General features: G+C 41.0%; 1 protein-coding gene across 1 annotated transcript in view; it reads right to left on the bottom strand.

Annotated features, from left to right (window-relative positions):
- The window catches only part of GADL1 (glutamate decarboxylase like 1), a 235,213-nt gene that overhangs the window by 38,579 nt on the left and 173,888 nt on the right, over positions 1–22,746 (bottom strand). The gene's annotated exons all lie outside the window — the stretch shown is intronic.

Raw genomic sequence — 22,746 nt, 5'->3', positions numbered from 1 at the left:
TTATATAGAAGAATAGAAGTTTGGAATGTAAATGTATGTGTGCATCTCACAGACTAGCTAGAACATTTGTTTTGAAAATGGAATGTTCTGTACTCTCCAGATACCATTATTATTGTTGGCAGGATCACCCCTTCAATATTGGGAAATGAAGGTGTTCCTGCCAACAAAATGCAGTTACTGCCTTCAAAATAATGTTCTCTATGTAGCAAACGCATTTCCTCTCTGGATCATAATTCTCACGAAAACATTTGGCTGGGTCAGGATATCTGTATTATAAAGATGTATAGAAAAAGGCCTCAACGTTTCAAACGTTATGCTAACCATTAAATTGTTCTAGCTTACTGTCTAACGCTGTCTTTTCACTACAGTTTATACTTATCTCTCCTGCCTCTCTCTAACATCATGTCCTCTCGGTATCGGAAACTGAATCTTTCAAAACCCGAACTTTTCTACCATCTACTAACCTACCTAAACCGGAGCTTTCCATTTCAGTGTATGGTACTCCTAGACAGCACCCCTACTATCAGGGCCGGACTGAAACTGAAATTCATCCCAGGCATTTGAAAGCACACAGACCCATTTGCCACATTGTTCACTCAGAAATATCGGCCGGGTGAATAAGGGATTTGGCTTTGGGGACGTGGCCTCTCACGGAGTATGATTTGCCCTTTATATCTGGTATATCATTGTTGTCAAGACGAGTGTCCTCTCAGTTACTTTACATATGATGTCAGGGATAAATGGTTATATTTGGCCCTGGCATCCTATCGTCAAAGGAATTTTCCCATCTTTGACACTTAAGGCCTATCCACAGGAAAGGACATAAATGTCTGATAGATGTAGGCACCACCTCTGGGACACGCAACAATCTCCTGAATGGGGGTCACCTGACCCTGTCCCATCTGTTGAGGAGGTTGCTGACTGTTGTATCCCGGCGGAGAAGAGGTGGCCAGGAACAGCCAAACTCGCTGACCTATTCTGTTTCTGTAACTTCCATAGAAGTAAATGGGAGCACCGGAAAAAGCATTTATAAATAATTACATAGTGGAATACTGAGGTACTATAAGTCCCATCATAACCTAGTAATGAATAAACAAACAGTGGAGAAACGAGGAACTACAAGTCTTAGCATAACCAATAAATAAATACACAGTGCAACAAAACAGAAGGGCTCGCCTATCCTAGGGCTGACGTAGGATGCAGAGCAGGGGCAAACACTGACAGTACTGCCCTGTGCAAGAAGTTTACCCCCCTCCCCTTTAATGGCAACAAAACTGCAATAAGACATTTTTTATCCTTTATATATAAAATATATGCATATAATTAAAGAATGCACATGTGCCACCCACAACCAGGACACATGCCGCATATGCACCTCTAACACATAGAACTAACAAGCGTCATTTACACATCACTCACACAATGGACATATGTCACTCACACATAGGACACATGCAGCACATGTGCCACTCAGACAGCACACATGACGCATAAGCGCTATGCACAAACCACACACACAGGGCACATACCACACATTAATCACTTGCATTACGCATCAATCAAATATACCAGGTCTCTTTTTTCCAATTGGTAAGCCCTGCTAGAATACGTACAAGCTGCAAAAAATCCTTGCCCTCGAGTTAGGTTAGCCCTGTTCACTTTGTAATTAAGCCATGCCCCTCCGGACATCAAAACTTTCTAACAAGTCGAGACTTCAGTCCCTTGCCAACTTAGCTTCTGTTCCTTAATCTAACTGTGGTAGAGAGGCATGACCCACCCCGTAGGTCCCCTGTATACCTGAAGCTGCTGCACTGGCACTATGTCAGCAGCTTATGCAGAGAGAAAGATCAGAAGAAGAGGAGAATGCAGTGGCTGAGTGACTGACCCTGTAGCATGTAGAGACAGGTCAGAGTGGAGGGGGAGAAGCTACAGAAGCTTGTCAGGGCTAAAGAGCAGAGCGGCCCACTGCAGACACCAGCCCAGCTGGCATTTGCCAGAGTTGCCAGATGGGCAGTCCGGCCCCGCCCACTATCTTGAGTTTATGTTCAACTCAGGTTACTCCTTGTATTTAATCACTTGCACGCTCATGTCACCTGCACTTCAAAAACTTGTCGCTCTCATTCATTCTCTTATAGGCTACTGTAACTCATTAAAGGGACATTCTGGCCAAAACTAAAGTTTCCCATTTGCTCCTTTATGGTATTCCATGCGTCATTCTCTCACCTGTTATTTTTCTTGCTGCTTCTATCTCTATATATCAGACTGGGATGGTTGCTTAGCAGCAGTGTGAATCAGGCTCGGTGACACGCTATCCCTACTTGAGTCTATGGAGATCTATGTGTCACCCATCACAGGTTTCTGCAGTTCCGGTACCACACTAGTTTTGTACAGGGGGGACAGAAACTTCTATCATCAGCTACCACTGATACTTAGACAGGTTCCTCTCATACATGTGCATATATAGCGGATGAGCGGTCCATGTCTTTTTGTACAGTAATGGACTACTGTATCTTATTACTAAATGTTCTTTCCAAACTTTCCAATCTCCAATCCATCTTGAAAGCGGTAACCAGGCTTTATCTTTATGTCCAATTGCTACACCAAGGTTTTTACATTGTGGCCGTCACTGACCTTGTTGCCCATTCACTTTAGAATACAATTTAAACTTATACTATCACCCATAAAAAGCTCTCCACAGGGCTGCACCTCCTTACATCTCCTTCATCATCTCTGTCTACCATTCTACCCGCGCTCTATGTTCTTCCACCGATCTAATACAAACAACCTCTATCATCTGTACCTACCATTCCCTTCTCCAAGACTTTTCTCGTGCTGCACCAGTCCTCTGGAATGCGCCACCTAGAATAATTCGATTAATTCCCAACATCCACAGTTTTATGTGTGCCCTAAAAACACATATTTTTAGACTAGCCTTAACATTCCCTAATATGACTCCTTTCCTTTACTCTCCATCCCCCTGCCAGCTACATTAGTCCTCAGTATCTTATTCCTTCATTCAACAGTCTTCCCCACACTTTTGCAACCTATAATGCATATCTTTGCAAAGACAGATACTGGCTGGTGTCCGGCTCATGCAGCTTTATGTGTATTACCCTATTTTTTATAAATGATGTCTGGACCATTGCACTTAACAAGCACTTTTTACATTTTGTGTCACCCCTATTTCTTCATAGATTGTACGCTCTTTCGAGCAGGGTACTCACTCCTCTTGAATGAATTATTCATTTGTTTTGTCACTATGTAATGTTTGATTTTGTCAGTACATGTTCCCTCTGAATTGTAAAGGGCTGCAGAGTATGTTGCCGCTATATAATTTAATATTATCATTATTATTATTATTAGATCAGTGCCTTGGTATCCATGCCAAAAGGGGGCTCGCAACCACATTCCTTGTACTTTCCTCATCAGCAAACCACGGAATGTTTTACAATGTCTACCTGTTTAATATGTACATAGAATAGAATTCACTGCTTTATTAAAATACCTTTGTTAGTTTTCCCCAGAGTATGTACTTATTTAATCACTGATTGCTAATCAGTGATTAAATATGTACATAGAATACATGAATTGTGTAGTAAATTTATACCCTCTGGTAACAAAATGTCTAGGAATAAAAGGAGGACCTTTATGGCTGAATAGGTAACTAATGTAATATAATAAGACAAAAAACAAAACATTGAAGGCTCAGGGCTCAGCAAAAGAATTCCATGCTTACAAAGATCTCAATAAGAAATGTAAAAATGAAATCAAGTTATCCACAGAAAAAGCAAATCGCTATCGACAATTTTGTTTATAAATTTATAAATGGCAAAAATAAAAACTCTGATAATATTGGCCCTCTTAAAGATGTAGAGAATTGTAGAGAACAAAGGGAGGTCTGAAATATTAAACACATACTTTTCCTCAGTGTTCACCGATGAGCTGCCAGTGCCAGATATATTTATTAATAAAGGTTCTCTACCCAATGTTACCTACTTAACACAGGAGGAAGTACAGCTGCGTCTGAGCAAATTAAATATTGATAATGCCCCTGGCCCAGGCGGCATTCATGCATGGATATTTAAGGGCTAGACGATTATTTACTGACAAATGGCATTGAGGATTATAATTAATATAACAAAGAATGATGTATAATAGATCGATAAATGTTGAATTTGTTGGACCTGGGTCTTTTTTCAACCTATGCAACTATTTAATATAGGCTGTCAAAAAAATCAATGTACTTTTTAAGGATTTAAAGGATAAAGGTGAGAAATGTAAAAGTGCCACAGCCCTTATGCCTCATGCACATGACCATGTGTGCCTTCCGAGTCCCATCAGTGATCTGAGGAAACATAGGATATGTTCTATCTTTCCTCGAATCGGAGACTCTGACAATTTTTCACGGACCCGGTTCACCCGATAAAGTGAATGGGTCTGTGAAGACTATCGGGTGCCACTCGGTTTTCAAAAATACCCGATTGGCACAACGGTCATGTGAAGAGACCTTAGGCCGTATTCACACAGATGGTCGTTTTTCATGGCCGATTTGCGTTCGTGTTTGGACCCGTTTTCATGGATCCCTCATAGACTTGAGTCTATTGGGGGATCCGGGAAAATGGGCAAAAATAGGACACGTCCTATTTTTTCACAGGACGTTCACATGGTCTGTTAAGAAAACGGCCATGTGAATAGCCCCATAGACGTGCATTGATTTTAATGCAGCAGTGTGACGGCTGTTAAAAGAACGGCCGTCCTACGGCAGAATATCCCTTTTGTGTGAATAAGCCCTTAAAGATAATGATTAGATTCCTGCTGCTTGTAAATGCAGTGATTCAGATAACAAGAGTGCATTAGAGAACTTCAAGTTATGCAGCTCATAAATATATTTGTTTATACTTTAATTAACTGTTATTAACATAGATTAGTGCAACATTCATTAAAGCTGAGTGCCATAGTGTCTTTCCCCATTATTGCCAGACTGCCATATAGACCAACCCCAATAAAATCCTTCCGTGTGCCGTTCGTCCATCAAACTTTAATTGCACATATTGCAGGCATGCAATCTACCACAAGGGATGAATGGAGGAGGGTAAGTATTTTTTCTTTACCTTTTTGATATGGTCGGGGTTTTGGCACAGTTCAGATAATAGTAAATTCAAGCACTGGAGACTTTCATCATTGCACACCACAAATAGAGGCAGTAGTATATTAGCATATTGCCCCTCCACCCAATAGTGTGGGCTGAGTGCCATAGTGACCTCTCATTAGTACCAACAGTGCTCTTTCTTCCCACTTGATAAATACAATATAAAAAGTGAAGTGTCACAATGTTCTAAGTTTGTATAGTGTTCCAACATCAGAATTTAAATGGCAGAGAGGGTGCTGTCAAGGATTCAAGTAGGGAAAGTATTTTATCCAGACAAAGGTTCCCGCTCAGCTCGGATGGTAAAGCTGGATGAATCCAAGCACTCCCTTATTCTGATCTGAAATGCTGATCTCTAATTAATTATTAATAATAGAGATTTATATGCCATTCTGGACCTGCCAAAATCTGGGTCTCACCCACACATGTACTATTATGAACGCCAGTAGATAGCAAATATAACTTAATAGTTATGTTACAAAACCTCACACAAAGGAACAATTCATCTGTTTTCTTGGAAATTGTACAATATTCCTAAAGTTAAATAAGGACACAGTGAAATTTCTAATCTTCTCCCATTTTATATAATGCACAGTTACCTCATATGCCACAGAATGTTTCAATGTCATCAAGCTGTGATAATCTGAACAGTCGAGTTACCTCACCAAAGCAGATGGAAAAAGCGTTCTTTTTATGGTTTGAAAACAATTACAACACCAGAGTGTGTTCTCCAGTTTCCTCGTGGTCCTTTTCGGAAAAGTATTATATTGCCTGAATACTAATTTAATTTGGCCCCATGTTTCCGCTCATTTTCAAATCAGTGTTATTATTTTTATTGTAATTTTGAGTTCATTTGATTTGGTTTTGTAATTTCTAAGTTAAGTTGATTTGGTTGTGTCTTAAAGAAGCCTTAAAAGTCGAATAGAGAAGCACCTCACTACCATACAAAATAAAATGTGATAAAAAAAATACATCAAGCAATGCAGGAATGCAGCCATCACACTTATTAGCGTTGAAAAAAAACGTTTAAAGGGATTGCCCCATTTGGACATCATACAGGGGACTAAACCTTTCAAGACCAAGGCCATCAGATGCCTGAATGTCCACAATTCAGCAAAATTTCACCTTCTGAATTAACACATAAGTGATTTTTTTTTTTTTTTTTAACTTTAGCCAAATTTTTTTATTTGTTTTGTGGCACAGATTTTTAATGTGTTACTGAAAGAACCCGTATCTTTTCATTTTTCTGTTTAATATTGTGTAAAATTGTGAAAAATATGGAAACAAATTGCAATACAAATTTCCTTTTTTTTCCTTTTGTAATTTATTGTTATTAGTTGAACTAGACAAATTTATGCCAAAAATAATCTCTCCCGTTTAGCTCTCTACTGTTTATAACGATACCAAATGAGTTTACTTTGCCCAATTTAGTTCATCGCTAAAATGCCTGAGAACAAAGGTTTCTACTTTTTCTATAACACTTCCAACTTTTAGGTGTAATGTGGGATCTGTAAATGGATGCATATCACCCATGTAGAGAAATTTCTATTGTACGTGTAAGAGCAAATGTAGGGGCGGTGCAAGGGAGACTCGTGACAGGTAATTATTTGTGTAGATTTGATATAACATATATTCTGTGCCATCCAATGTGGGCATGTGACAGAGCATGGTCCCTGGCAGTGCCGCTGGTTTAAGGAGCGGTTAAAAATATTTTTATTTCACAGATTTTTAATTATTTATATCTGTTTTTAATTTTAATTATCATTCTATTTTTTATGTATTTTTTACTTTTACTATTCCCCCCCCCCCACCCCCTGGGGCTAAGGCAGGGGTCTCAAACTCGGCAGGGTAAGTGGGCCGCATATAGAAAAAATGGGAAGTTGACGGGCCGCATTACTTTCAAATTTGATACAATACAAAATTATTGTTAATAAATTACTTATTTGAACTACTATAACACTATATTACTATAATAATAATAATACTACTACATTACTATAAAATTAATACTACATTACTATAATAATAGCGCTAGGTTTAAAATTTGAGATATTTCTCCACGTGCTTATTTCAACAATCCAGTTTTCCAGTTTAAGTGTCGCTAAATGCAATCCGGCGGCTCAGTTGGCAGCGTTTGGCAGACACATGTCAAGATTGGGCAGCCCCTTTTTAGATAGTGCCACTGTGCCCTCTGTGGATGCTGCCGCAGTGCCCCCTGTGGATGCTGCCGCAGTGGCCTCTGTAGATGCCGCAGCAGAGTCTTCTGGGGATGCCGCCGCAGTGCCCTCTGTGGATGCCGCCGCAGTGCTCTCTGTGGATGCCGCCGCAGTGCCCTCTGTGGATGCTGCCGCAGTGCCCTCTGTAGATGCTGCCGCAGAGCCCTCCGTAGATGCTGCCACAGTGCCCTCCGCAGATGCTGCCACAGTGACCTCCGCAGATACTGCCACAGTGCCCTCCGCAGATGCTGCCACAGTGATGTCAGGAGCTTGCCCAGAGCTGGAGCCCCGGAGCAGAGCCACTTCTAGCACTCTGCCTGGGATTCCAGCTCTGCTCCTGACATCACTGTCCATATATGGACAGAGATGTCAGGGGCAACCCCAGAGCTGGAGTCCCGGGCAGAGCCTAGTAGGCCCTTCTTGGGACTCCATCTGTGGTCCTGACATCACTGGGACTCCTGCTCTGGGGAATTCCACAGAGACCCGGAGCAGAGCCTGTACTAGCGCTCTGCTCGGGACTCCTCTCTGGGGAAGACTCTGACACACTGTCCATATATGGACAGCGATGTCAGGGATTTCCACAGAGTCCCGGAGCAGAGCCTGTACTAGAGCTCTGCACTGGACTCCGGCTCTGGGGAAGCCCCAGAAATCACGTGTCCAAACATGGACACCGATGTCAGGGAATTCGACAGAGTCCCGGAGCAGAGCCGATACTAGCGCTCTGCTCGGGTCTCCGCTCTGGGAAAGACCATGACACACTGTCCATATATGGACAGCGATGTCAGGGAATTCCACAGAGTCCCGGAGCAGAGCCTGTACTAGCGCTCTGCTCGGGACTCCACTCTGGGGAAGACCCTGACACACTGTCCATATATGGACAGCGATGTCAGGGAATTCCACAGAGTCTCGGAGCAGAGCCGATACTAGCGCTCTGCACGGGTCTCCGGCTCTGGGGAAGCCCCAGACATCGATGTTCATATGTGGACAGCGATGTCAGGGAATTCCAGAGTCTAGCGGCTCTGTGTCCCGCGGGCCACAGATGACAGCCCCAGGGGCCGAATGCGGCCCGCGGGCCGCATGCTTGAGACCCCTGGGCTAAGGGAACCTGGGATAACATTATCTGTGGTATTCCTGTATTCCTCTATATGCAGATCACAGATAATTGGGATCTAATGCCTGCTGCCCATAAGATCACTATTAGCAGTGATCTGCATACAGAGGATATCCTCCCACCATGTTCTTCTCTTCCGTATGACAGTTGGAGGCCTGTGACATCATTATGATGTCACAGTTCTTCATGGCAATGGACCGAATGCAGGTAGTAAGCTTTTGAGCTACAGCGCTCACTTTAAACACTGTGTTTACCTTTTTTGCGACTAGCAGCTGCTCAACCAGACCCATGGAAAGCTGGGGGGTGGCACATATAATAAGACTTGGCATATTTATTGTTGTTTTTGTCTGTGCATGTCTATTAGTGTCGCCGATTTGCAGTGGATATTTGTATTGGAAAGGAATTTAACACATGCCGATTTTGCTGCAGAAAAAATCTGCTGTGTCTAAATTTATCCTTAGGCCTTAAGTGTCCAATTTTCATCTGCAAAAAAAGTACAAATTTTTATGCATATGAAGGTCCGTGTCGCATCTGCATGGTTTCCGAGTTTCATCCGTTTTTCTTATCCGTTATTCTCCACTGTGAGCACTTCCTTGGTTTTACTTTTCTTTTTTTCTCTGCATTTCTTAGCAACTGATCAGTGAAAACGGACAGTACACGGATGTCATCCATGTGCAGTTTTTTTTCTTTTGTACGCACCCATAGACTTTAAAGGGCGAGTCTGGTCTGCAAAAATGGACCACTATAGGACATGCAGTATGTTTATCGCACCGAACACACGCTCCGTGAAAATTATCTTTGTCAAAACCACGCAATGTGATATAATATTCTTGCATTTATACCTTCTATATATCTTTTTCTGACATGAACTCATGTACTGTACACTGCTGTGAGCATCCATGGAGACTGATGAACTAGATTTCAACACCATCTAGTGAATACATTTGGAAACTGCATGCATTTTTTTTATGTTTAGCTTCATAATTCTTCATTTCAATAAGCCTTAACCATTTAACCTATCTAACAAGTTACTTAGGTATTTTGCCACATTGTTCCTCTCTACATTATTGCCTTTGGAGGACAAAGCTTGACCCCAAAGTGCATCATGTCATTCATTTCTTCTCAAATAGCGTACACTGTTTAACCCCTTTAAAGACACATACCGTTTTGGCCTTAGAGGTGTTATCTGGAGAGATAAATTGATGGTTTATCCTCAGAATAGGTCAGCAATATCTGATCGATGCGGCTCTGACTCTTGGCATGCCCAACGATCAACTGTTTGAAGGGGCCGTGGCTTTCACAAGGGTCATTCCTTTCACTGCTCCGTGCTGTCAAACATTGACCCACTTTTAGCTGCGGTTCACAGTATTACAGCCTTCTCTCATTCATTTGAATGGTAATAATCATTTTAAAACTTAATATTTAGGAATAAAGTAATTATTAAAATAAATCCAAGGACTATTGGCTTCCTCCTGCAATGCTCATCATACAGATGTAGACATCTTTAACTTGTCTTTTAACGCATTAAATACACTGTGTCAGAAAACTAATGCCATATATTGTACTTTAAACTATTTATGATATTGTGCCCTTGATGAACAATCCTAAAAGGTGAGCATTTCAGGCATAGACACCACCGCTATCCAGGTTTCTATACAGTTTTAAACTATAGAGTGGCCGACGTGGCAGATTTGTTTCAGATTTTCAGTTCAGATTGCGCCCCGAAAATCCACTACAGGTTACCATATAATACATGTGAATGAGGTTTTTAAAAACGTATGTACTTGAAGCAGAAAAAAAACATGCATGGAAACTAGGGAGTGCTGCTGATTTTCAAATTTGCAGCATGCCTATTATGTTGCAGCATTGACGTACATTTTACGCTTTAAAATGCAAAGGGTTAAATCTACAGGAATATCTCTGGGAGAGTTTTTCTGAACTCATCCTAATGCCCCTCACACATGTGGTAATACAAACAAATTCTGGCATGGATTCCGCACCAAAATATGCACCAGATAATAATAATAATCTTATCTGGTGCAGATTTTGGTGCGGAATACATGCCAGAATTTTTTTAAACATTAAAGTGTCCCTAACTTTAGGGCCTGATGAAGACGCCGGTACGGCGTTGAAACGCGTAGCCTCTGATTGTTACAATTAAATACTTTCTCTTCATGCCTGTCTAAGTCTTCACATTGTTCATTATAGCAGCGCCGGTGGTCCTTTTTTACTCTATCAAGTTATATTTCGACAACAAACTCTGTTTGTTTTGTGCATGGACCTGGCAGCAGCTTAATTACTTTTGTGACACCTACCAGTGTCCACAATTCAAGGTGAACATTCTTTTACCATCAAGTTTGCTCCCGTGCTTTACCTCGCTTTATTTGCACTATGTGGCGCCGTGTCTCTTTTAATCTATTTTAGTTAACTTTACAGGTGACTTTTCATTCAGAATAAACTGTCATATGTGTGTACATAAGAAATAACACTATATCTTGCCATTATATGACATGTATATAGCATTTTATAGGAGTTTTTCCCTCTGCAGAATCTATTTCTGATTCGCAGTTTTCTCTGAGCTAGTGGGTGAAGCCTAACTGCCATCATGTCTCAAATACATAGCACACACATAGCAGAGAACATTTTGGTCCACCATATCTCTGTATCACACCCTTAGAAGCAGCATGGACACAAAACAGCAGTACTAAGCAGTGTAGCTGAGAATCCAGCACTGGGGCGACATATAACGTACAGTGAAGGAAATAAGTATTTGATCCCTTGCTGATTTTGTAAGTTTGCCCACTGTCAAAGACATGAACAGTCTAGAATTTTTAGGCTAGGTTAATTTTACCAGTGAGAGATAGATTATATTAAAAAAAAGAAAATCACATTGTCAAAATTATATATATTTATTTGCATTGTGCACAGAGAAATAAGTATTTGATCCCTTTGGCAAACAAGACTTAATACTTGGTGGCAAAACCCTTGTTGGCAAGCACAGCAGTCAGACGTTTTTTGTAGTTAATGATGAGGTTTGCACACATGTTAGATGGAATTTTGGCCCACTCCTCTTTGAAGATCATCTGTAAATCATTAAGATTTCGAGGCTGTCGCTTGGCAACTCGGATCTTCAGCTCCCTCCATAAGTTTTCAATGGGATTAAGGTCTGGTGACTGGCTAGGCCACTCCATGACCTTAACCCCTTCCCGCTCCTTGACGTACTATTACGTCATGGCAGCTGTATCGTTCGCGCTCCATGCCGTAATAGTACGTCTCGGGAGTAACGGCCGTTTCGGCCGTCCTCCCGACACATACAGGAGCTGTGACGCTGCTGTCTTGTTCAGCAGCTGTCACAGCTCCTACAGCGGGGACCGATCGCTGTGTCCCCGCTGATTAACCCCTTAAAAGCCGCGTTCTATAGAGATCGCGGCTTTTTAGGGGTTAAGCTGCCATCGCCGGCCTGCTACGCGATAGCGGCCGGCGATGGTGACTATGGCAACCGGACACCAAACAATGGCGTCCGGCTATGCCATAGACGGAAGCCTAGTGGGTCCTGACAACGTCAGGACCCACTATGCTTGCTGTCAGTGAGTAGCTGACAGTTCTAATACACTGCACTACGCATGTAGTGCAGTGTATTAGAATAGCGATCAGGGCCTCCTGCCCTCATGTCCCCTAATGGGACAAAGCAATAAAGTTAAAAAAAAGTTAAAAAAAGATGTGTAAAAATAAGAAAATAAAAGATTTAAAAGTAATAAAAGTAAAAATCCCCCTTTTTCCCTTATCAGTCCTTTATTATCAATAAAAATATATAAACAAACAAATAAACTATACATAATTGGTATCGCCGCGTCCGTAACGGCCTGAACTACAAAATTATTTCATTATTTATCCCGCACGGTGAACGCCGTAAAATAAAATAATAATAAACCGAACCACAATCACAATTCTTTGGTCACTTCACCTCCCAAAAAATGGAATAAAAAGAGATCAAAAAGTCGCATGTAGCTAAAAATGGTCCTGATCGAAACTACAGTTCGTTACGCAAAAAATAAGTCCTCGCACGGCTTTATTGATTGAAAAATAAAACAGTTCTGGCTCTTAGAATAAGGCAACACAAAAAGTGAATGATTGTTTACAAAACGTATTTTATTGTGCAAACGCCATAAGACATAAAAAAAAAACTATAAACATCTGGTATCGCCGTAATCGTATCGCCCCGCAGAATAAAGTGAATATGTCATTTATAGCGCACGGTGAACGCTGTAAAAAAAAACGAAAAAAAACCCAATAGTAGAATTGCTGTTTATTAGTCACCACGCCACCTAAAAATAGAATAAAAACTGATTAAAAAGCCGCATGCACCCCAAGAAAACTACAATGATTCCTCAAGGGGTCTAGTTTCCAAATTGGGGTCACTTTTGGGGGGTTCCCAATGTTTTGGCACCACAAGACCTCTTCAAACCGGACATGGTGCCTAATAAAAAAGAGGCTTCAAAATCCACTAGGTGCTCCTTTGCTTCGGCGGCCGGTGCTTCAGTCCATTAGCGCACCTGGGCCACATGTAGGATATTTCTCAAAACTGCAGAATCTGGGCAATACGTATTAATTTGCGTTTCACTGATAAATCCTTTTGTGTTATAAAAAAAATGGTATAAAGAGGATTTTCTGACAAAAAAAAAATGTAAATTTCACCTCTACTTTGCTCTAAATTTTTGTGAAACACCTAAAGGGTTCATAAACTTTCTACATGCTGTTGTGAATACTTTGAGGGGTCTAGTTTCTAAAATGGGGTATTTGATAGGGGTTTCAAATATATGGGCCCCTCAAAGCAACTTCAGAACTGAACTGGAACCTAAAAAAATAAATAAATGAGGCAATACTTCGCTTCTTACATTATACTGATAATGAGCCGTGCCCACCCCGAGATGACCCCAGTTTTGACCGTTTGTATAAACGGAGACCCCTATTAGACCGTTCCAGTGCCCGGTTTTCCCAAGCATACACCCCCGAGAAGTGTATTTCTATTGATGAATCCCTGGTACATTTTAAAGGGAGGGTTCAATTCCGCGAGTACCTGCCGGGTAAGAGGGCAAGGTATGGCGTGAAGATGTATAAGCTGTGAGAGTGCATCAGGGTATACCTACAGGTTTAGGCTATATGAAGGAAAGGCCACCCCCAAACCAGACTGCATCCTGGACTACAATAGGTACATGGGAGGGATGGACTTGTAAGATCAAGCCCTGAAGCCCTACAGCGCCATGCGGTGTGGTATAAGAAGCTGGCCGGGCACATCATACAGATGGCTTTGTACAATGTGTACGTGCTACGTCGATGTACAGGCCAGACGGGAACTTTCCTGGAATTTCAAGAGGTGATTATCAAGAACCTAATCTTTAGGGACCAAGAAGGGGGGGCACCCAGTACTTCTGGAAGCGGGGCCACACGCATCGTACCAGGGCAACACTTTCCAGGAGAAGTTCCCCAAACTGGCAAGAAGGGAAAAAGTCAAAAGAGGTGCAAAGTCTGCTATAAGAGGGGGATAAGGAAGGACACAATAATTCAATGTGACACGTGTCCCGAATAACCAGAGCTCTGTATGAAAGTGTTTTAAAATGTATTATACATCCCTTGGTTTATAATTTACCCCAATTTTACTTACCCTGATGCCCTCCGCACAGCTTATCCCCCCTCGTCTTTCCCCTCTGGGCCCTGCTGTGTGTCCAGGCAGCTGATAACAGCCACATGTAGGGTATTGCCATACCCGGGAGAACCCACATTACAGTTTATGGGGTGTAGGTCTCCGGTCAAAATGCTCACTACACCTCTAGATGAATGCCTTAAGGGTGTAGTTTTTAAAACAGGGTCACTTCTTGCGGGTTTCAACTGTACTGGTACCTCAGGGGCTTCTGCATACATGACTTTGCACTATAAAATCCCCAGTAGGCCAAATGGTGGTCCTTTCCTTCTGAGCCCTCCCATGGGCCCAAACGGCAGTTTATCACAACAAATGGGGTATTGCGGCACTCAGAACAAATTGCGCAACAGAATGGGGTATTTTGTTTCTTGTGAAAATAAGAAATTTTCAGCCAAAACTACATATTATTTGAAAAAAATAATTTTGTTTTCATTCCCAGCCCAATTCAAATAAGTTCTGTGAAAAAACTATGGGGTCAAAATGGTCACAACACCCAGAAATGAATTCCTTGAGGGGTGTAGTTTCCAAAATGGGGTCATTTGTGGTGGGTTTCTATTGCTTTGATACCTCTGGGGCTCTGCAAATGCGACATGGCACCCGAAAACCAATCCAGCAAAATCTGTACTCCAAAGAACACACAGCGCTCCTTTCCTTCTGAGCCTTCCCATGGGCCCAAACGGCAGTTTATCACCACAAATGGGGTATTGCCGCACTCAGGACAAATTGGGCAACAAAATTGAGTATTTTATTTCTTGTGAAAATAAGAATTTTTGAGCTAAAATGACATATTATTGGAAAAAATATATATTTTTTTAATTCCCAGCCCAATTCAAATAAGTTCTGTGAAGAAACTATGGAGTCTAAATGGTCACATTACCCATAAATGAATTCCTTGAGGGGTGTAGTTTCCAAAATGGGGTCACTTCTGGTGGGTTTCCATTGCTTTGATACCTCTGGGGCTCTGCAAATGCGACATGGCACCCGAAAACCAAACCAGCAAAATCTGTACTCCAAAGAACACACAGCGCTCCTTCCCTTCTGAGGCCTCCCATGGGCCCAAACGGAAGTTTATTTGCCACAAATGGGGTATTGATGCACTCAGGAGAAATTGGGCAACAAAATTGAGTATTTTGTTCCCTGTGAAAATAAGAAATTTTGGTAAAAAATTACATCTTATTGGAAGAAATTTCATATTTTTAATGTCACAGCCCAATTGAAATAGGTGCTGTGAAAAAACTGTGTGGTCAAAATGCTAACAACAACCATAAATGAAATCCTTGAGGGGTGTAGTTTCCAAAATGGGGTCACTTTTGGTGGGTTTCCATTGCTTTGATACCTCTGAGGCTCTGCAAATGCGACATGGCACCCGAAAACCAATCCATCAAAATCTGGACTCCAACAAACATATAGCGCTCCTTTCCTTCTGAGCCCTCCCATGGGCCCAAACGGCAGTTTATTACCACAAATGGGGTATTGCCACACTAAGGACAAATTGGGCAACAAAATGGGGTATTTTGTTCTCTGTGAAAATAAGAAATTTTGATCACAAATGACATTTTATTTGAAAAAATGACATTTTTTTTCATTTCAGAGCCCAATTCAAATACGTGCTGTGAAAAAACTGTGCGGTCAAAATGGTAACAACAACCCTAAATGAATTCCTTGAGGGGTCTAGTTTCCAAAATGGGTCACTATTGGGGGATTCCTACTGTTTTGACACCTCAACACCTCTTCAAACCTGGCATGCTGCCTAAAATATATTCTAATAAAAAAGAGGACTCAAAATGCACTAGGTGCTTCTTTGATTCTAGGGCTTGTGTTTTAGTCCACGAGCGCAGTAGGGCCACATGTGGGACATTTCTAAAAACTGCAGAATCTGGACAATACATATTTAGTAGTGTTTCTCTGGTAAAACCTTCTGTGTTACAGAAAAAAAATTGAATAAAATTTAAATTCAGCAAGAAAAATGAAATTTGCAAATTTCACCTCCACTTTGCTTTAATTCCTGTGAAATGCCTGAAGGGTTAAAAAACTTTCTAAATGCTGTTTTGAATACTTTGAGGGGTCTAGTTTTTAAAATGGGGTGTTTTATCAGGGTTTCTAATACATAGGCCCCACAAAGCCACTTCAGAACTCAAGAGGTACCTTAAAAAAAAGGCTTTTGAAATTTTCTTAAAAATATGAGAAATTGCTGTTTATGTTCTAAGCCTTGCAACGTCCAAGAAAAATATAAGAATGTTCAAAAAACGATGCCAATCTAAAGTAGACATATGGGAAATGTGAACTAGTAACTATTTTGGGTGGTATAACCGTCTGTTTTACAAGCAGATGCATTTAAATTCTGAAAAATGCAATTTTTTCCAAATTTTCTCTAAATTTTGCAATTTTTCCCCAATAAACACTGAATATATGGACCAAATTTTACTACGAACATGAAGCCCAATGTGTCACGAGAAAATAATCTCAGAATCGCTTGGGTAGGTTTAAGCATTCTGACGTTATTACCACATAAAGTGAAATATGTCAGATTTGAAAAATGGGCTCTGAGCCTTAAGGCCAAAACTAGGCTGCGTCCTTAAGGGGTTAATGTGCTTCTTTTTGAGCCACTCCTTTGTTGCCTTGGCTGTATGTTTCGGGTCATTGTCGTGCTGGAAGACCCAGCCACAGGCCATTTTTAATGTCCTGGTGGAGGGAAGGAGGTTGTCACTCAGGATTTGACGGTACATGGCTCCATCCATTCTCCCATTGATGCGGTGAAGTAGTCCTGTGCCCTTAGCAGAGAAACACCCCCAAAACATAATGTTTCCACCTCCACGCTTGACAGTGGGGACGGTGTTCTTTGGGTCTTAGGCAGCATTTCTCTTCCTCCAAACACGGCGAGTTGAGTTAATGCCAAAGAGCTCAATTTTAGTCTCATCTGACCACAGCACCTTCTCCCAATCACTCTCAGAATCATCCAGATGTTCATTTGAAAACTTCAGACGGGCCTGTACATGTGCCTTCTTGAGCAGGGGGACCTTGCGGGCACTGCAGGATTTTAATCCATTACGGCGTAATGTGTTACCAATGGTTTTCTTGGTGACTGTGGTCCCAGCTGCCTTGAGATCATTAACAAGTTCCCCCCGTGTAGTTTTCGGCTGAGCTCTCACCTTCCTCAGGATCAAGGATACCCCACGAGGTGAGATTTTGCATGGAGCCCCAGATCGATGTCGATTGACAGTCATTTTGTATGTCTTCCATTTTCTTACTATTGCACCAACAGTTGTCTCCTTCTCACCCAGCGTCTTACTTATGGTTTTGTAGCCCATTCCAGCCTTGTGCAGGTCTATGATCTTGTCCCTGACATCCTTAGAAAGCTCTTTGGTCTTGCCCATGTTGTAGAGGTTAGAGTCAGACTGATTAATTGAGTCTGTGGACAGGAGTCTTTTATACAGGTGACCATTTAAGACAGCTGTCTTTAATGCAGGCACCAAGTTGATTTAGAGCGTATAACTGGTCTGGAGGAGGCTGAACTCTTAATGGTTGGTATGTGATTTTCTTTATTTTTTTTTATATAATCTATCTCTCACTGGTAAAATTAACCTAGCCTAAAAATTCTAGACTGTTCATGACTTTGACAGTGGGCAAACTTACAAAATCAGCAAGGGATCAAATACTTATTTCCTCCACTGTATCTGGGTCTGTTTGTATCTCTCGCTCTGCTCCCTCTTCCTGCTTCCTCTCCCCTCTCCATACATTTATATGGGCATCGTGTCTACATCTGTCTCTTTCTCTCTCTGCTTCCTCCTACTTCTCCCCCTGACCACTCCATAGACTTCTATAGGCAGGATGTCTGCGTGTATCTCTCTCTCTCTCTGGTCCCTGCTCCCCCACCCCTCTTTATGGACTTCTATGGGCTGCGTGTATGTGTGTCTCTCTCACTCTGCTCCCTCCTCATGCTCTTCTATGAGCAGGCAGAGAAGTGAACCCCCCCCCCCTCACACACACACACACACACTTCCTGCAATCCATCTTCTCTGCTCTGTAATTAGAGAAAGATTTTGACGTAAGTAAATTACAAAGCTGACATATATCAGGTACATCATTAGATTAGCATAAGTTGTTTGAAAAGTAAGCGTCCGTATAAGAACAAATCTGACCCCATTGGTGTATTCTTCATGGAGTTTGCGTGTCCTCTTCATGTGCATAAACACAGATGTCTATTTTAAGCACTTTCTCATCCTCTTATTTTATGTTCACTGCAATTGTTGCCACTAAAAGTTCTTTCCCCTGTAATAGTTACTATAAAAGACTTTCTGGTACTCAGGAGGTATTTTTGTTGGAAGAGAGTAAATAAAAAATATGCCATAGCTCTATTATCAGGCAAAAAACGATATCTCTAAAATCTAAAATTCAATCTAAACTACCAGGTTTATATCTATAGAGCTCCTCAGGCAAAACTATTTGATTTCAGAACAACACATTATTTTCTAAGGGAAATGCAGCACAAAGTTCAAAGAAAAAGCACAGTTGATACAAATTGGAAACTTGTTTTTTAGTTTTATGGACAAAATCCTTTCAAATTAGTACTTTATTTATATTCACATGGTTTTTAGATGACTGGCGAAAAATAAGGTTATTTGTTGTTCTTTGCCATAGCTAAAAGGGTTAGCTTGACCCTGATTTTGATGGACGGCAATTATGTTGTCTACTCTTCAAAATTCAATAACATTTATGGGTGAATGTGATCTTCGCACATTAGATTCGTTTTCAATGATTTGCATAAAAAACTTTTAGTATTTCAATATGTTCAATGTATTCAATGTTTTGTTCTAGATATGTAAGAGGCAGGGCAACATTTCTTAACAGATACATAGGTCAATAATATAATGGTTTCACATATAGTATGTATGTCGTATGAATCCAAGTCATTACTGGGCGGGCAAGGCATTAAGGGGAAGCCTGTCTGACTTCATGTGATCTTTTTTCTAATCTGTTTAATAGCTACTAGTGCTCGCTGATGGCTTCTTTTTGTGCTGTGACTATACACCACGAACCCCAACAGTTTTGAAATATGCCAAGTCTAAAATTTTGGGGAAATACAGTCCTCATTCGATTTATGTAGAATTGATTTGCTTATCTCTAGTAAAGTACAAAATAGGTTCTAATGTTGTCCAGGTGTTTTGTTTATATTATATTATAGGCAAATATTTTATATAATATTGCAACACCGATGTTGTAATTGATAAAGTTTTATCTCTGTATGCACATCCTAGTTTAGATTTATATTACACTTAGATAAGCTAAGTTTTGTGTGCCATTGTAATGGCAAAGCTGTTGTAAATTCACCAAAGGCATTTGAAATGTATCGGTAGGAGGTGGTAGTGAGAGTAGATGGATTTCCCCTTTAATAATGAATCGCAGACCATAACAGTTCAACAGATACAGTATCTTTACTGAACTCGACTGCACGTACAGTGCAGTGGTTACCGTACACATTACAAAGGGCACAATAAGCTTGGTGGATGCAGTCCACAACAGGTGGCGCTGTTGCTTGTAGGCTGTTGGTCACTTTAAAGGGCAAGGGCGCTTTAAAGAGGCTCTGTTACCAGCTTATAAGAGCCCTATCTCCTACCTAATCTGATAGGCGCTGTAATGTAGATAATAACTGTGTTTTTTATTTTGCTAAACAATCATTTTTAAGAAAGCTATGAACAATTTTAGATTTATGACGCTTTATGTATATGACGCTGACCAATCATACACTTATCTTCATTCATGTTCAGCTGTACTCACAGCACAGAATGATCTCGCGAGATCATGCTGTGATGGGACTTCCTCCCACATCCATTCACTTGCTCACACAACAACTTTCAGCATCACATGCTCATGCTCACTTTCTGTACACAAACAGGAGCAAAGTCACGGTGACTTCCGGCGATGTTCTCAAGAGTCCGCCCTCTACCATTTCCTCCCGCAAAATGTCCATTCAGTCCACGATGTGCCTGGACTGAACTATCCAGAATATATACATATTTACAATGACAAGGTCACATGCCCCTCCATCAGCGGCCATGTTCAGAACAGGAGCAGAGTACAGTCCGCGGAGAAGGCTGTACTAACAAAGGGGAGGTGAACACAGAGGAAGACATTGGTGCTGATTCTAGAAGACTTCAGATATTCAGACAAGAGTAGCAAATTTATTCGGGCTTTATTGAATCAGACAGCTGTTTCGATTGAATTAGACCTGTAACGATTTTTGGGAAATTTGTTTATCTCTAGTTCTGTATTAATCATGTCCTATAGCCAATCAATCTACAGGACAACTAGACCCTAGTCAGCTCTTATGCACTCAGTCACAATGGGAACAAGGTAGCTTTCTCTTTTAAGGTCTCTTACCACACCACCCCTTCCACAGAGTACTCCACCCAGTCTAGTCTAATTCAGGACTGTACTACCGGGCCACACCTTAGGCCTGTAGGGCAACCAGGCTCCCACAATAGCTCCTCTCTAGTTCCCACATTGCTCTCCCTGATGCCAAAAACCACAACAACTTAGAACGGCAGAGTTGAAGCACCGTGCACTAGCACCACATGCCGATGCCTTCACCAGCATCAGACTCTGACAAAACCAATGCTGCCGTGGACACCCACTCCTAAGGGAAAGGCACATTGATGCCGCCGAGCACAGCGGTCCTTGGCTCTTACCACCTACCCGATCCAACAGGTGCTTGAACAGTGCGGGGCAAAGCATAGCACAAAACAACACAATATGCACACGCACACCTTGTAGCCTTGGCCACAGACTATTTGCTTCCCGGAACACAACACAGATATATATATATATATATATGTAGGCTTGAGAAAGGTTCAGGTGTGAACCGAAACGTTGCTCACTCTGTTCCCTTTGTGGTGAATAAACCAACATCTCTCCTATTTTGAAGTGCTCGTGCTGTTACTTGTTCTCTGTTCCTGCTGTTTATATATATATATATATATATATATATATATATATATATATATATATATATAGATAGACATATATCAATATATATATATATATATATATATATATTACAACAGATACATCTACTGACAGTAATCAATACTACAGTATAAATCCGTACACATTGAACTACATACAAACAGGGTGGAGCCCAGGGTGGAGCACAGTATGAAACAGCATATATACAAGATATACAACACATTCCAACAAAATGAAACGAAACAAAACGTGTATACAGGTAAAAGAACGCCTGTGACTGCAAATTTATACAGCACACAAGAAAATGGCGACAGCACACTGCGAACACTAATGCCACCTAAGCCACTAAATATAAATAAATGTTGTAGTGTAGCGTTCGCAGTGTGCTGTCACCATTTTCTTGTGTGCTGTATAAATTTACAGTCACCTGTATACGTTTTGTTTCAATTCGTTGGAATGTGCTGTTCAAACTTTTGTGTTGTTTTTGTGATTCATATGTGTGGGGTTAGTGACTGCCTCCATTTTTGATCTTGTACTCCTCCCATTCTGCCCACGGTGATTTTAATTAGTTCAATGCTGGTTCCTACCATCCCCAAGTATATGTAGGCTTAGTCCCAGTTCTGGCCTTGTCATGGCAGGTGGGCTCACACAATTTTATCAAAATGTGCGCTAAGAACCTCCCTATTGTAAGCAGATTTAGCAGTAATGCATATTTATTTATATTTAGTGGTTTAGGTGGCATTAGTGTTCGCAGTGTTCTGTCGCCATTTTCTTGTGTGCAAGATATACAACATATATATACAGTCACCACAATGTTTCCATAGTACTCTACATAAGGAAGGGGGATTTGGGTTTACCCCCTTACAAAGTTCCCATTCCCAAACTGATTTTGAATCTAAGTAAAATCACACCCCAAAACTTGAAAAAAACAACCTTGTCATTTATACCCCTGGTCTGCCTTTGATAATACCTAGCCCCCCCACCCCCCACTCTTTCCCTTCATTCACAAAAACTCATTCGTTTTCTTTGGGCAACTTGAATAATAACATTTTATGAGATTTGTTACATCTTAAACACCTTTCTATTATCAATGTTCATTCTTGGCCTAGATACTTAGCCGACACAAATCATAATCAGGACGAGCACACAACTAGGCTGCATACAAGATTGTATATGCATATAAATGCCACATATTATAACACAACCCCTTAACCATCATACATCTATAGTACTGTTGTCCTCTTATGCGGCAGAGGCATCTTCACCCAACTCAGACGCCAGAGCCCAGTCGCTTTAGAAACTTTTGCGCTACCTATAGATATAGCCTTCTGATAGTAGATACATCTGTGTAAACAAGCACACAGCCCTACGATTTTGACTCTAGGGCATATTTGTTTATAGTGTTAATTATAAATCATAACCCTTTGTGCTTTATGTGAGCACAACTTAAAGAAAGTATTGATCCCTTTCAGAACATATATCTTAGACTAATATCATAGATAAAACACATCAGTGAAGCTAAAGATTCACATAAAATAAGGTTAAAAGGGGGAAAAAACAGCAACATTTTTTTGTGTGTAATTGTAATCAGTTGTTAACCAAGAGGTTATAT

Source organism: Rhinoderma darwinii, chromosome 5 (assembly GCF_050947455.1).
Source record: "Rhinoderma darwinii isolate aRhiDar2 chromosome 5, aRhiDar2.hap1, whole genome shotgun sequence".
NCBI classification, from domain to species: Eukaryota; Metazoa; Chordata; class Amphibia; order Anura; family Rhinodermatidae; genus Rhinoderma; species Rhinoderma darwinii.
The sequence above is the reverse complement of the archived record's forward strand: the minus strand, read 5'-3'. Positions and strand labels throughout refer to the sequence as shown.